Source organism: Rhinoraja longicauda, chromosome 36 (genome assembly GCF_053455715.1).
Source record: "Rhinoraja longicauda isolate Sanriku21f chromosome 36, sRhiLon1.1, whole genome shotgun sequence".
Lineage (NCBI taxonomy): Eukaryota > Metazoa > Chordata > Chondrichthyes > Rajiformes > Arhynchobatidae > Rhinoraja > Rhinoraja longicauda.
In genome coordinates, this window is record NC_135988.1 from 18,661,982 (window position 1) to 18,674,016 (window position 12,035).

At 50.6% G+C, this 12,035-nt stretch overlaps 1 pseudogene across 1 annotated transcript in view; it reads right to left on the reverse strand.

Annotated features, from left to right (window-relative positions):
- The window catches only part of LOC144610396 (dual specificity protein phosphatase 5-like), a 4,512-nt pseudogene extending 2,854 nt beyond the window's left edge, over positions 1–1,658 (reverse strand). Inside the window, exons 1-2 of the transcript XR_013549413.1 lie at positions 1,529–1,658; positions 6–265 (exon numbers count right to left, since the gene is read on the reverse strand). The product of XR_013549413.1 is annotated as a dual specificity protein phosphatase 5-like (transcript). The remainder of the gene's footprint in view (positions 1–5; positions 266–1,528) is intronic.
- Positions 1,659–12,035: the final 10,377 nt, after the last annotated feature.

Here is a 12,035-nt window from a genome sequence, read left to right on the forward strand (position 1 = left end):
CCAGCAGCAAGAGTTGTCGGTGTGAGGAGCGGCGGAGGGCGGGCGGGAGGAGCGTGTGTAGCGGCAGTGAGCCGTGGCTGCGGCGCTTAGCGATGGAGCTGCAGTAAACGTTGTGGGACCCCCTGATGTGGGACGCGTTGTAACTGAGGAACGAGCGGCAATCCAACACCAGCAGCGACCCCCGCTCCTGCAGCAGCGTCTCGGCCAGCTCACTGCAAGACATCCCCTTCACCATCTCCCCCCTTCACTGGGGAACGCGGCGTCTCTGTTCACAAACAATCAGCACCTTAACACGTGTAATAGAACAACCAGCATCTCACACAAACAATAGAAACATAGACAACAGGTGCAGGAGGAGGCCGTTCAGCCCTTCGAGCCTGTACGCACCGCCATTCAATATGATCATGGCTGATCATCCACAATCAATACCCCGTATCTGCCTTCTCCCCGTATCCCTTGATTCCGTTAGCCTCAAGAGCTAAATCTAACTCTCTCTTGAGAGCATCCAGTGAATCAGCCTCCACTGCCTTCTGTGGCAAAGAATTCCACAGATTCACAACTCTCTGGGTGAAGGGGTTTTTCCTCATCTCCGTTTTAAATGGCCTACCTCTTATTCGTAGACTGTGGCCCCTAGTTCTGGACTCCCCCAACATTGGGAATATTTTTCCTGCATCTAGCGTGTCAAAACCTTTAAGTATTTTATATGTTTCTATAAGATTCCCTCTCATCCTTCTAAATTCCATGAATACAAGCCCAGTCGACCCATTCTTTCCTCATATGACAGCCCCGCCATCCCGGGGATTAACCTGGTGAACCTACGCTGCACGCCCTCAATAGCAAGAATGTCCTTCCTCAAATTTGGAGACCACAACTGCACACAGTACTCCAGGTGCGGTCTCACCAGGGCCCTGTACAACTGCAGAAGGACCTCCTTGCTCCTAAACTCAAATCCTCTCGCAACGAAAGCCAACATGCCATTGGCTTTCTTCACTGCCTGCTGTACCTGCACGCTTACTTTCAGTGACTGATGTACAAGAACACCCAGGTCTCGTTGCGCCTCCCCTTTTCCTAATCTGACACCATTCAGATAATAATTTGCCTTCCTGTTCTTGCCACCAAAGTGGATCTCGCATTTATTTATCTGATCCTCTCCGTTATCCTTATCGCTCTATCTCCTTTCTCCAGAGATGCTGCCTGACCCGCTGAGTTACTCCAGCACTTTATCTTTTATTTTCTCCCGTTCACACTAGTTCTGTGTTATCCCGCTTTCGCATCCACTCCCTACACACGAGGGACAATTTTTAAAAGTGCCAATGAACCTAAAAACACGCACGTCTTTGGGAGGGAAGGAATCTATTGGAGCTGCAGGGAGACCGCGTAAACTCCACACAGACAGCGCCGGAGGTCGGGATCGAACCCGGGCATCATGCGCCGAGCCGGCATCTCTGCCACACATTTCTATGAAATAAAACAAGGGCACATTTCTGTCAAGACTGCTCTGCCGACGCTCCACAGTTTGCATACTTACGATTGGAGTTACGACGGGTTAAAGTTGGGTGTTGGAAATTAATCTCCTAGTTTCAATAAATCTGTCAACTGTTTTAGTTTTTGAAGAGGGGTCTGGACTCGAACAGCCCACTGGTCCCTTCCTCGCAGATGCTGAGTTGCCCTCCGGCCACCACTCTGTCACATTGCTGTTATAGTCTCCCAACCCGGAAGCCCCGCCTGGCCCTGCCATATTAGGGCACTGACGTCACGGGGAATCACGCCCTTCCCGTCCACATGAGGGCATGTGACGTCACTGTACGTGGTGGGAGGGGCTGGGAACACCCCCGGGCGGGCGGTGACGTAGTGGGGATTCCGTGGGAGGCGGGGTCGCGGGTTGCAACAATAAAGCCTGGGTCAAGGGGGGGACTGGACACTCACGGCCTGGGTCAAGGGGGGCCTGGACACTCCCTGGATCAAGGGGGGGACTGGACACTCCCTGGGTCAAGGGGGGGCAGGACACTCACGGCCTGGGTCAAAGGGGGGCCTGGACACTCCCTGGATCAAGGGGGGGGACTGGACACTCCCTGGGTCAAGGGGGGGCAGGACACTCACGGCCTGGGTCAAGGGGGGTCTGGACACTCACGGCCTGGGTCAAGGGGGGTCTGGACACTCAAGGCCTGGGTCAAGGGGGGACTGGACAATCACGGGGGACTGGACACTCATGGCCTGGGTCAAGGGGGGGCCTGGACACTCACGGCCTGGATCAAGGGGGGTCTGGACACTCACGGCCTGGGTCAAGGGGGGTCTGGACACTCACGGCCTGGGTCAAGGGGGGTCTGGACACTCAAGGCCTGGGTCAAGGGGGATTGGACACTCACGGGGGGACTGGACACTCACGGCCTGGGTCAAGGGGGTCTGGACACTCACGGCCTGGGTCAAGGGGGGTCTGGACACTCAAGGCCTGGGTCAAGGGGGGACTGGACACTCACGGGGGGCCTGGAAACTCACGGCCTGGGTCAAGGGGGGACTGGAAACTCACGCACTGGGTAAAGGGGGGGGGGGGCTGGAGTTTTACAGCAGGATTCCCCTGCACCTCCATAAGATTATCAGTGGCAGGAGCAGGTCAGAAGGGTCTCGACCCGAAACGTCACCCACTCCTTCTCTCCAGAGATGCTGCCCGTCCAGCTGAGTTACTCCAGCATCTTTGATTTAAAGCAGCATCTGCAGTTCCTTCCTACACAGTGAGACAGTGCGAGGAGCAGAATAGGAGAGACACTCACTGCCACAGGCAGGCCGCACAAACTCTGTCAATGAGCCATTCCAACAAGTGGACAATCACTCGAGCAGATTACAGCTCACGGCGTGAATATTGATTTCTCTAACCTCGTAACCCCGGCATTCCCTCTCTCTCTATTCCTCCCCCACCCTTGAAATGGTTCAGAAAAGATTTACGAGGATGTTGCCAGGACTAGAGGGTGTGAGCTATAGGGAGAGGTTGAGTAGGCTGGGTCACTATTCCATGGAGCGCAGGAGGATGAGGGGAGATCATAAAGAGGAATAGATCGGGTAGATGCACAGAGTCTTTTGCCCAGAGTAGGGGAATCGAGGACCAGAGGACATAGGTTCAAGGTGAAGGGGAAAAGATTTAATAGGAATCTGAGGGGTAACTTTTTCACACAGAGGGTGGTGGGTGTATGGAACAAGCTGCCAGAGGAGGTAGTTGAGGCTGGGACTATCCCATCGTTTTAGAAACAGTTAGACAGGTACATGGATAGGACAGGTTTGGAGGGATATGGACCGAGTGCAGGCAAGTGGGACTAGTGTAGCTGGGACATTGTTGGCCGGTGTGGGCGAGTGGGGCTGAAGGGGCTGTTTCCACACTGTATCGCTCTATGACTCCTTCTCTTCAGAGCTGCTACTTGACCCACTGAGTTACTCCAGCATTTTGTGTCTATCTTCGGTTTGAATATTGATTTCTCGAACTTCAAGTAGCCCTGGCATTCCCTCTCTCTCCACCCCTTCCCCACCCAAGTTGCACCAGCTTCTCGTTCTCACCCAACAAGCAGCTAACAATGGCCTGTTTCCTTTATCATCGTTACTTTTTTGCATAACTTTCATTCATTTGTTCTATATGTCTATATTTTGTGTCTATATTAAGTATAGAAGGTGGGATGTTAGTGAGGCATTAGGACTATTGTATTATATTCTGTAAAAGATCCAAAAGTGGTCGTGTGGTGGGGTTGCCAACTTCCTCACTCCCAAATACAGGACTAGGTGACGTCACCGCCCCGCGCTCCACGTGACCTCACCCAGCCAGCGGCCACGTGCTCCCGCTCCACCAATGGCGGCCGCCATTGGTGGAGCGGGAGCACGTGGCCGCTGGCTGGGTGAGGTCACTTGGGGCGCGGGGCGGTGACGTCACACTTTGTCCTTTATTTAGGAATGAGGAAGTTGGCAACCCTACTAATACGGGACAAGGGCGGTCCCGTACGGGACAAACTAATTTAGCCCAAAATAAGGGACGTCCCGGCTAATACGGGACAGTTGGCAACCGTACTGTGTGGTCCCAAGATTTATAGTTGCACTCTGATACTCATTCCATGAAGAAGTCGTTTACACTCTACTACTAATTTACAATTTTAATGTACTTTCTGGAGTGATCCCCTGGTGATTTTAATCTCCACTTTGCCTCTGACATTTCTCAACCTCTGTGGCAGGAAGTGCAGAGGAAGAAAAACAAAAACAAGATGTCAAACACTTCCTGTAAACACTTTCTGAAGATATTATTATATTATTACCCACCGCCGAAGCAATTAAACAGTGAAGTTGTTCCCACCGCACCCAGCTTGCGGTGCCCTGGGCCTGATAATCTCTCAGATCTCACTGCCTGTTGTCCTACCTAGCTTGCTGGTGGTAACGAGATGCTGGAGTTAGATGCAGGTGGACTCACCACAAGTTTGAATGTTTTCCACAGTGTGCTGGGTAACATGTATAGGTTTAGAAAATAGGAACTGTAGATTCTGTTTTACAATGCTGGAATCAAGAACCAAAAGGCAGAGATTTAAGGTGAAGGGGGGAAGATTTAATAGGAAACCGACGGGCACATTTTTTGAACAAGAGTGTGGTAGGTACATGGAACGAGCTGCTGGAGGACGTATTTGAGGCAAGTACTATCACTATTAAGAAACATTTGGACAGGTACATGGATAGGATAGGCTTAGAGGGATATGAGCCAAATGCAGGCAGGCGGGACTGGTGTACATGGGACATGTTGGGCAAGTTGGGCCAAAGGGCCTGTTTCCATGCTGTTTGATCCCATGAGTCTAAAAAAGACAGAGTGCTGGAGTAACTCAGCGGGTCAGGCAGCATCTGTGGAGAACATGGATAGGTGACGTTTCACAGAGTGCTGGAGTAACTCAGTGGGTCATGCAGCATCTGTGGAGAACATGGATAGGTGACGTTTCACTGAGTGTTGGAGTAACTCAGTGGGTCAGGCAGCATCTCTGCAGAACATGGATAGGTGACGTTTTGGGCTGAGAATCCTTCATAACAAAGGGCCCTCTGTTGGCCCTCAATCTTCACGAACCGCCAGATATACAGAGAACAAATTGGGTTCAGCTCAGAGCCCTGACTTCTTAGACTAGCTGTCTGTTATATCTCCTCCTTCACAGGACCATTCACTTCACAGCTCCATCACAGGGCCATCCCCTCTACAACTCCATCACAGGGCCCTTCCCAGTCCTGTTCCTCCATCACCGGGCCATCCCTCTCCAGTTCTATCGCAGGGCCACTCTGTCCATAGCTCCATCACAGGGCCATTCCCTCCACAACTCCATCACAGGGCCACTCTGTCCATAACTCCATCACAGGGCCATTCTCTCCACAGCTCCATCACAGGGCCACTCTGTCCATAGCTCCTTCACAGGGCCATTCCCTCCACAGCTCCATCACTAGGCCACTCTGTCCATAGCTCCATCACAGGGCCATTCCCCCCACCGCTCCATCACAGGGCCATTCCCTCCACAACTCCATCACAGGGCCATTCCCTCCACAACTCCATCACAGGGCCATTCCCCCCCCACAGCTCCATCACAGGGCCATTCCCCCCCCACAGCTTCATCACAGGACCCTTCCCTCCCCTGTTTCTCCATCACTGAGCCATGCTGTCCAGTGGTGGAGCCTCTGTTGGCTCCACGGGTCTGCTGGGCAATGTTTAAGCTGCAGCAAGTTACGACCAGCTGGCTATCACATGGATCTTCCCGTGTGTGACTGTCCTGTACTCAGCTCTGGGAGAGAGGTTGCACCACATGAATACCCCATTGGCTACACTGGGCCTTGTGTGATCCCTGAACTGGATGGAAGGGTGTTGCTGAAATCTTTGTCTCGTTGCAACCAGTTGTGGTCATAAGGTCATGTGATAGGAGCAGAATTAGGCCATTCAGCCCAACAAGTCTACTGTTCCATTCAATCATAGCTGATCTATCTATCCCTCCTAACCCCATTCTCTTGCCTTCTCCCCATAACCCCTGACACCCGCACTGATCAAGAATCTATCTATCTCTGCCTTAAAAATATCCACTGACTTGGTCTCTGTAGCCTTCTGTGGCAAAGAATTCCACAGATTCTTCACCCTCTGACGAAAGAAATTTCTCCTCATCTCCTTCCAAAATGAACGTCCTTTAATTCTGAGGCTGTGACCTCTAGTCCTAGACTCTCCCACTAGTGGAAAGGTCCTCTCCACGTCTATTGACATTTATGAGAGGAAATGGATCAGTTATTGATGCAGTCAAAAACCACGAGGTAATGTACATCGGCAAGAGCAGGAGGGTTCACCCCTCTCTCCCACCCTTTGTTCACGGCTCAGATCACTAAACCACAAGTACGCTCCAACTGTGCAGACCCCAGGTGATGTCACGGAACTTTCGATTCTGCAAACTACTTCTGAACAAAGTTTCCACCTCAGAAAAATAACACAGAGACCCACAGAGTAACTGAGATAGACACAGAGTGCTGGAGTAACTCAGCGGGACAGGCAGCATCTGTGGAGGGAAGGAATGGGTGACGTTTCATAGAGTGCTGGAGTAACTCAGTGGGACAGGCAGCATCTCTGGAGGGAAGGAATGGCTGACGTTTCATAGAGTGCTGGAGTAACTCAGCGGGACAGTCAGCATCTCTGGAGGGAAGGAATGGCTGATGTTTCGGGTCGAGACCCTTCTTAAGTATCGACCCGAAACGTCACCCATTCCTTCTCTCCAGAGATGCTGCCTGACCCGCTGAGTTACTCCAGCATTTTGTGTCTATCTTGGATTTAAACCAGCACCTGCAGTTCCTTCCGACACAGTAACAGGTTGTGTAGATATTTCCTGTTTGCCCACCTGTTGCTTGGCATTGATTCCCATTGTTGGGTTTGCCCAGGCAAGATCATGCTCTTCCTCCTGCCCATCACAGAACCAGGTCACTTGTCAGCAGTTCCATGAACATCTCAGCACTGAATCATTCAATAAATAAGCGTTGAGACACTCAGTTATTTTACCACGTTCGAGGTATTTACATAGTCTTTTTTTTAAGTGGTTAATGTTACTGTTTGTATGACTCATTCTCAGCCAACAATGAACCATTGTACATTTCCTTGGCCAACATCTGCTTTGATCTGTTGTTTTCACACCTTACCCTTCCATACCTCCAGTCTCCCTCTCCCCTGACTCTGAGTCTGAAGAAGGGTCTCGACCCGAAACATCGCCCATTCCTTTCCTCCAGAGATGCTGCCTGACCCGCTGAGTTACTCCAGCACTTTGTGTCTGTCTTCGGTGTAAACCAGCATCTGCAGTTCCTTCCTACTCTCTACATCTTTAGAGTTGGACAGTAGGGAAGTAGGCCCTTCAGCCCAAGTCTTACATGCTGACCATGATGCCTCTCCAAGCCCATCCCATTTGCCCGCACTTGGTCCATATCCTTCTAAGCTTTTCCTATCTGTGAACTAGTTTGTGTTTTTTAAATGTTCTAATTGTACCTGGTCTCTCCCACCTCCTCTGGCAGCGTGTTTCTATGGAACTGATGCGCTACAATGTTGAGAACTATATTCTGCACCCTGCATTGTCCCCTTTGCTCTATCCATTGCCTTTATTGTATTTATGTATAACATTATATGAAGTGATTGGATAGAATGCAAAACGAAGCTTTTCACTATACCTCATACACGTGACAATAATAAATCAAAACCTAAATCTTGTTTTATATACCCACCAACATCTATGTAAACAGCACTGACAGCACTGGGCCTGTACGCGCTGGGCCTGTACGCGCTGGGCCTGTACGCGCTGGGCCTGTACGCGCTGGGCCTGTACGCGCTGAGGTTTAGAAGGTTGAGGGGTGACCTCATTGAAACCTACAGGATAATGAAAGGCAAAGATAGAGTGGATGTGGAGAGGATGTTTCCACTGGTGGGAGAGTCTAGGACCAGAGGGCACAGCCTCAGAATTAAAGGGCGCTCTTTTAGAAAGGAGGTGATGAGGAACTTCTTTAGTCAGAGGGTAGTTAATCTGTGGAACTCATTGCCACAGAGGGCTGTGGAGGCCAAGTCAGTGGATATTTTTAAGGCAGAGATAGACAGATTCTTGATTAGAACGGGTGTCAAAGGTTATGGGGAGAAGGCATGAAAATGGGATTAGGAGGCAGAGATCAGCCATGATTGAATGGCGGAGTGGACTCGATGGGCCGAACGGCCTCATTCTACTCCTATAACCTGTGAACTTGTGAAAACCTGTCCTTCAAGTTTCCTTTAAATCATTCCCCCTCTCACCTTAAACCTGTGGCCTCTAGTTTTAGACTCCCATTCCCTGGAGAAAAGACTGTGAATATCTTCCATACACATGTCCCTCATAATTAGATGAACTTTGAAACAGGGGCGGCAGGGTAGTGCAGCGGGTAGAGCCGCTGCCTCACAGCACCGGAGACCCAGGTTTGATCCTGACCCCGGGTGCTGTCTGTGCGGAGTTTGCACATTCTCCCCGTGACCTGCGTGGGTGTTGGGTCGCCAACTGTCCCGTATTAGCCGGGACATCCCGTATTTTGGGTTAAATTAGTTTGTCCCGTACGGGACTGCCCTTGTCCCGTATTGGTAGGGTTGCCAACTTCCTCACTCCCAAATACGGGTGACGTCACCGCCCCGCGCCCCACGTGACCTCACCCAGCCAGAGGCCATGTGCTCCCGCTACACCAATGGCGGCCGCCCGGGCGGGGTGAGGTCACGTGGGGCGCGGGGCGGCGACGTCACCTTGTCCCGTATTTGGGAGCGAGGAAGTTGGCAACCCTATGCGTGGGTTATCTAATCTAAACACAGGGGGTTAATGATTCCACTCTCTGCTGGCGGGGGAGAATGATTCATATAAATGTTGCCGCGTTATTGCTGACAGCGTGAAGTGACAAATAAGGAGAGGGTTTTCTTGTAAAGAGTTCTTGGTTTCTGTGGGAGGTTAGTGTGATTTCCCCGGGTAATTATTCAGCTCCGTGGCATCACCTACTTGTTTCTCATGATTCTGAGACCAAGTGGAAGCTTCAATATCACTGGGCCTTTCCTGCTATTATTCCTGTAGAAGACTATTCCGCTCATTTTAACCCCCAATGTCCCCATTGCAGAACACACGCACACGCACACGCACACACACACGCACACACACACACACACACACACACACACACACACACACACACACACACAAAATTCACACATACACCAAGCCAATTAACCTACATACCTGCACGTCTTTGGAGTGTGGGAGGAAACTGAAGATCTCGGAAAAATCCCACGGGGAGAACGTACAAACTCCGTACAGACAGCGCCCGTAGTCGTGATTGGACCCGGGTGTCCGGCGCTGCAAGCGCTGTAAGGCAGCAACTCTACCGCTGCGCCACCGTGCCACCATGTTGAAAGTGTACAATTCATTAATACATTAAACCAAGAGCCCTTGAGCCTTGTTAAGGGGTTGATTCGGTCACCACTGCTGGAACGTCTAGGTAATTGTTAATCCTGGGTTTTAGAGGAACGAAGAGTGATGTCACTGAGACCTAGAATATCCAGAGAGGGTGTGGCAGGGTAGACGTGACAACACAGAGTGCTGGAGTAACTCAGTGGGTCAGGCAGCATCCGTGGAGAACATGGATAGGTGACGTTTCACAGAGTGCTGGGGTAACTCAACGGGTCAGGCAGCATCTGTGGAGAACATGGATAGGTGACGTTTCACAGAGTGCTGGAGTAACTCAGCGGGTCAGGCAGCATCTGTGGAGAACATGGATAGGTGACGTTTCACAGAGTGCTGGAGTAACTCAGCGGGTCAGGCAGCATCTGTGGAGAACATGGATAGGTGACGTTTCACAGAGTGCTGGAGTAACTCAGCGGGTCAGGCAGCATCTGTGGAGAACATGGATAGGTGACGTTTCACAGAGTGCTGGAGTAACTCAGCGGGTCAGGCAGCATCTGTGGAGGGGATAGACGGACGACATTTTGGGTCAGGACCCTTGTTCGGGTTGGTTGTCAAGATGTGTCCACTAATGGACGGTCACGTTGGCGCAGCGGTAGAGTTACTGCCTTACAGCGCTTGCAGCGCCGGAGACCCAGGTTGGATCCCGACTACGGGTGCTGTCTGTACGGAGTTTGTACGTTCTCCCCGTGACCTGCGTGGGTTTTCTCCGGGAACTTCGGTTTCCTTCCACAGTCCAAAGACGTGCAGGTTTGTAGGTTAGTTGGTTGGTATAAGTGTAAATTGTCCCTAGTGTGTGTAGGATAGTGTTAGTGTGCGGGGATCGCTGGTCGGCGCCGACTCGGTGGGCCCACACACTAGGGACAATTTACAATTATACCAAGCCAATTAACCTACAAACCTGAACGTCTTTGGAATATGGGAGGAAACCGGAGCACCCGGAGAAAAACCCACGCAGGTCACAGGGAGGACATGCAAACTCCATACAGACAGTGCCCGTGGTCAGGATCGAACGTGGATCTCTGGCGCTGTGAGGCAGCAACTCTACCGCTGCGTCACTGTCCAGCTTGTGTGGGAAATATTTGCATGGTTTCGATCAGAAGTCACACGCCGAGAATTCACGGTGGTGACAACTCATTTTGTACACAGATTCATTTCCACATTAATGCGGAACACTTACTGCAAAGCAGAAGCATTTACATATTCTAAATATATCTGGGGCAGTCCATTAAGAGGTTGGTATTAGATATATATTTATAAATTCTTGCAAACAAGTCTGATGCCATGTATTCTTGCTTACTGGCAGAGCTACATTTATGGACAGAACAGTTTCAATAAACTCTGGAGACTGCAGATGCTGGAATCTTGGAAACGCTGTGATATGAAGGTTTGCTCATACCACCATGTGAATCTGGAAAGTCATGATATTAATTGTTAAAAGAAATAGTGGTCTGCCTTGCGAACACAGAGAGGCTTAAAGTGGGTGATTGGTGTCAAAATGCAAAAGGAATGAGAGGAATAGATCGGGTAGATGCACAGTCTCTTGCCCAGAGTAGGGGAATCGAGGACCAGAGGACACAGGTTCAAGGTGAAGGGGAAAAGATTCAATAGGAATCTGAGGGGTAACTTTTTCACACAGAGGGTGGCGGGTGTATGGAACGAGCTGCCAGAGGAGGTAGTTGTGGCTGGGACGATCCCATAGTTTAAGAAACAGTTAGACAGGTACATGGATAGGACAGGTTTGGAGGGATATGGACCAAGTGCAGGCAAGTGGGACTAGTGTAGCTCGGACATGTTGGCCGGTGTGGGCACGTTGGGCCGAAGGGCCTGTTTCCACATTGTATCACTCTATGACTCTATGACACAAAGTGCCTCAGCGGGTCAGGCAGTATCTCTGGAGAACATGGATAGGTGACGTTTCAGGTCGAGACCCTTCTTCAGACTGAAACATGTTCTCCGGAGATGCTGCCTGACCCGCTGAGTTACTCCAGCACTCTGTGAAACGTCACCTATCCATGTTCTCCACAGATGCTGCCTGACCCGCTGAGTTACTCCAGCACTCTGTGAAACGTCACCTATCCATGTTCTCCACAGATGCTGCCTGACCCGCTGAGTTACTCCAGCACTCTGTGAAACGTCACCTATCCATGTTCTCCACAGATGCTGCCTGACCCGCTGAGTTACTCCAGCACTTAGTGTCTTTTTGCGTCTTAACCAGAATCTGTAATTCATTGTTGATGTTGAAATGTTTTTTTAAAACTAGTGAAGAGAACAGACAACCGACTAACCTTCACTGAGCTGAGGAAGGGCAGGGCTCAGGCAATGGGTGGATTGAACAAATATAGGACTATTTTGCTTTAAACTCATCGCAGTTGAAGGAAAGGTTAATCACTGTAACAGCAAGGTTTGGCAGCTGGTGAAACTAGAGTCTTCAATTAAGGAGAGGAAAATTAGCATTTCTTACAGAGATGAGCGTCATTAGAAAGATGTTGTCCTTCCTGACAACGGTGCAATGGCAATGAGCTGTCGGTTCCGAGATCACATCCTGAACTAATGAAAGAATATCATCAA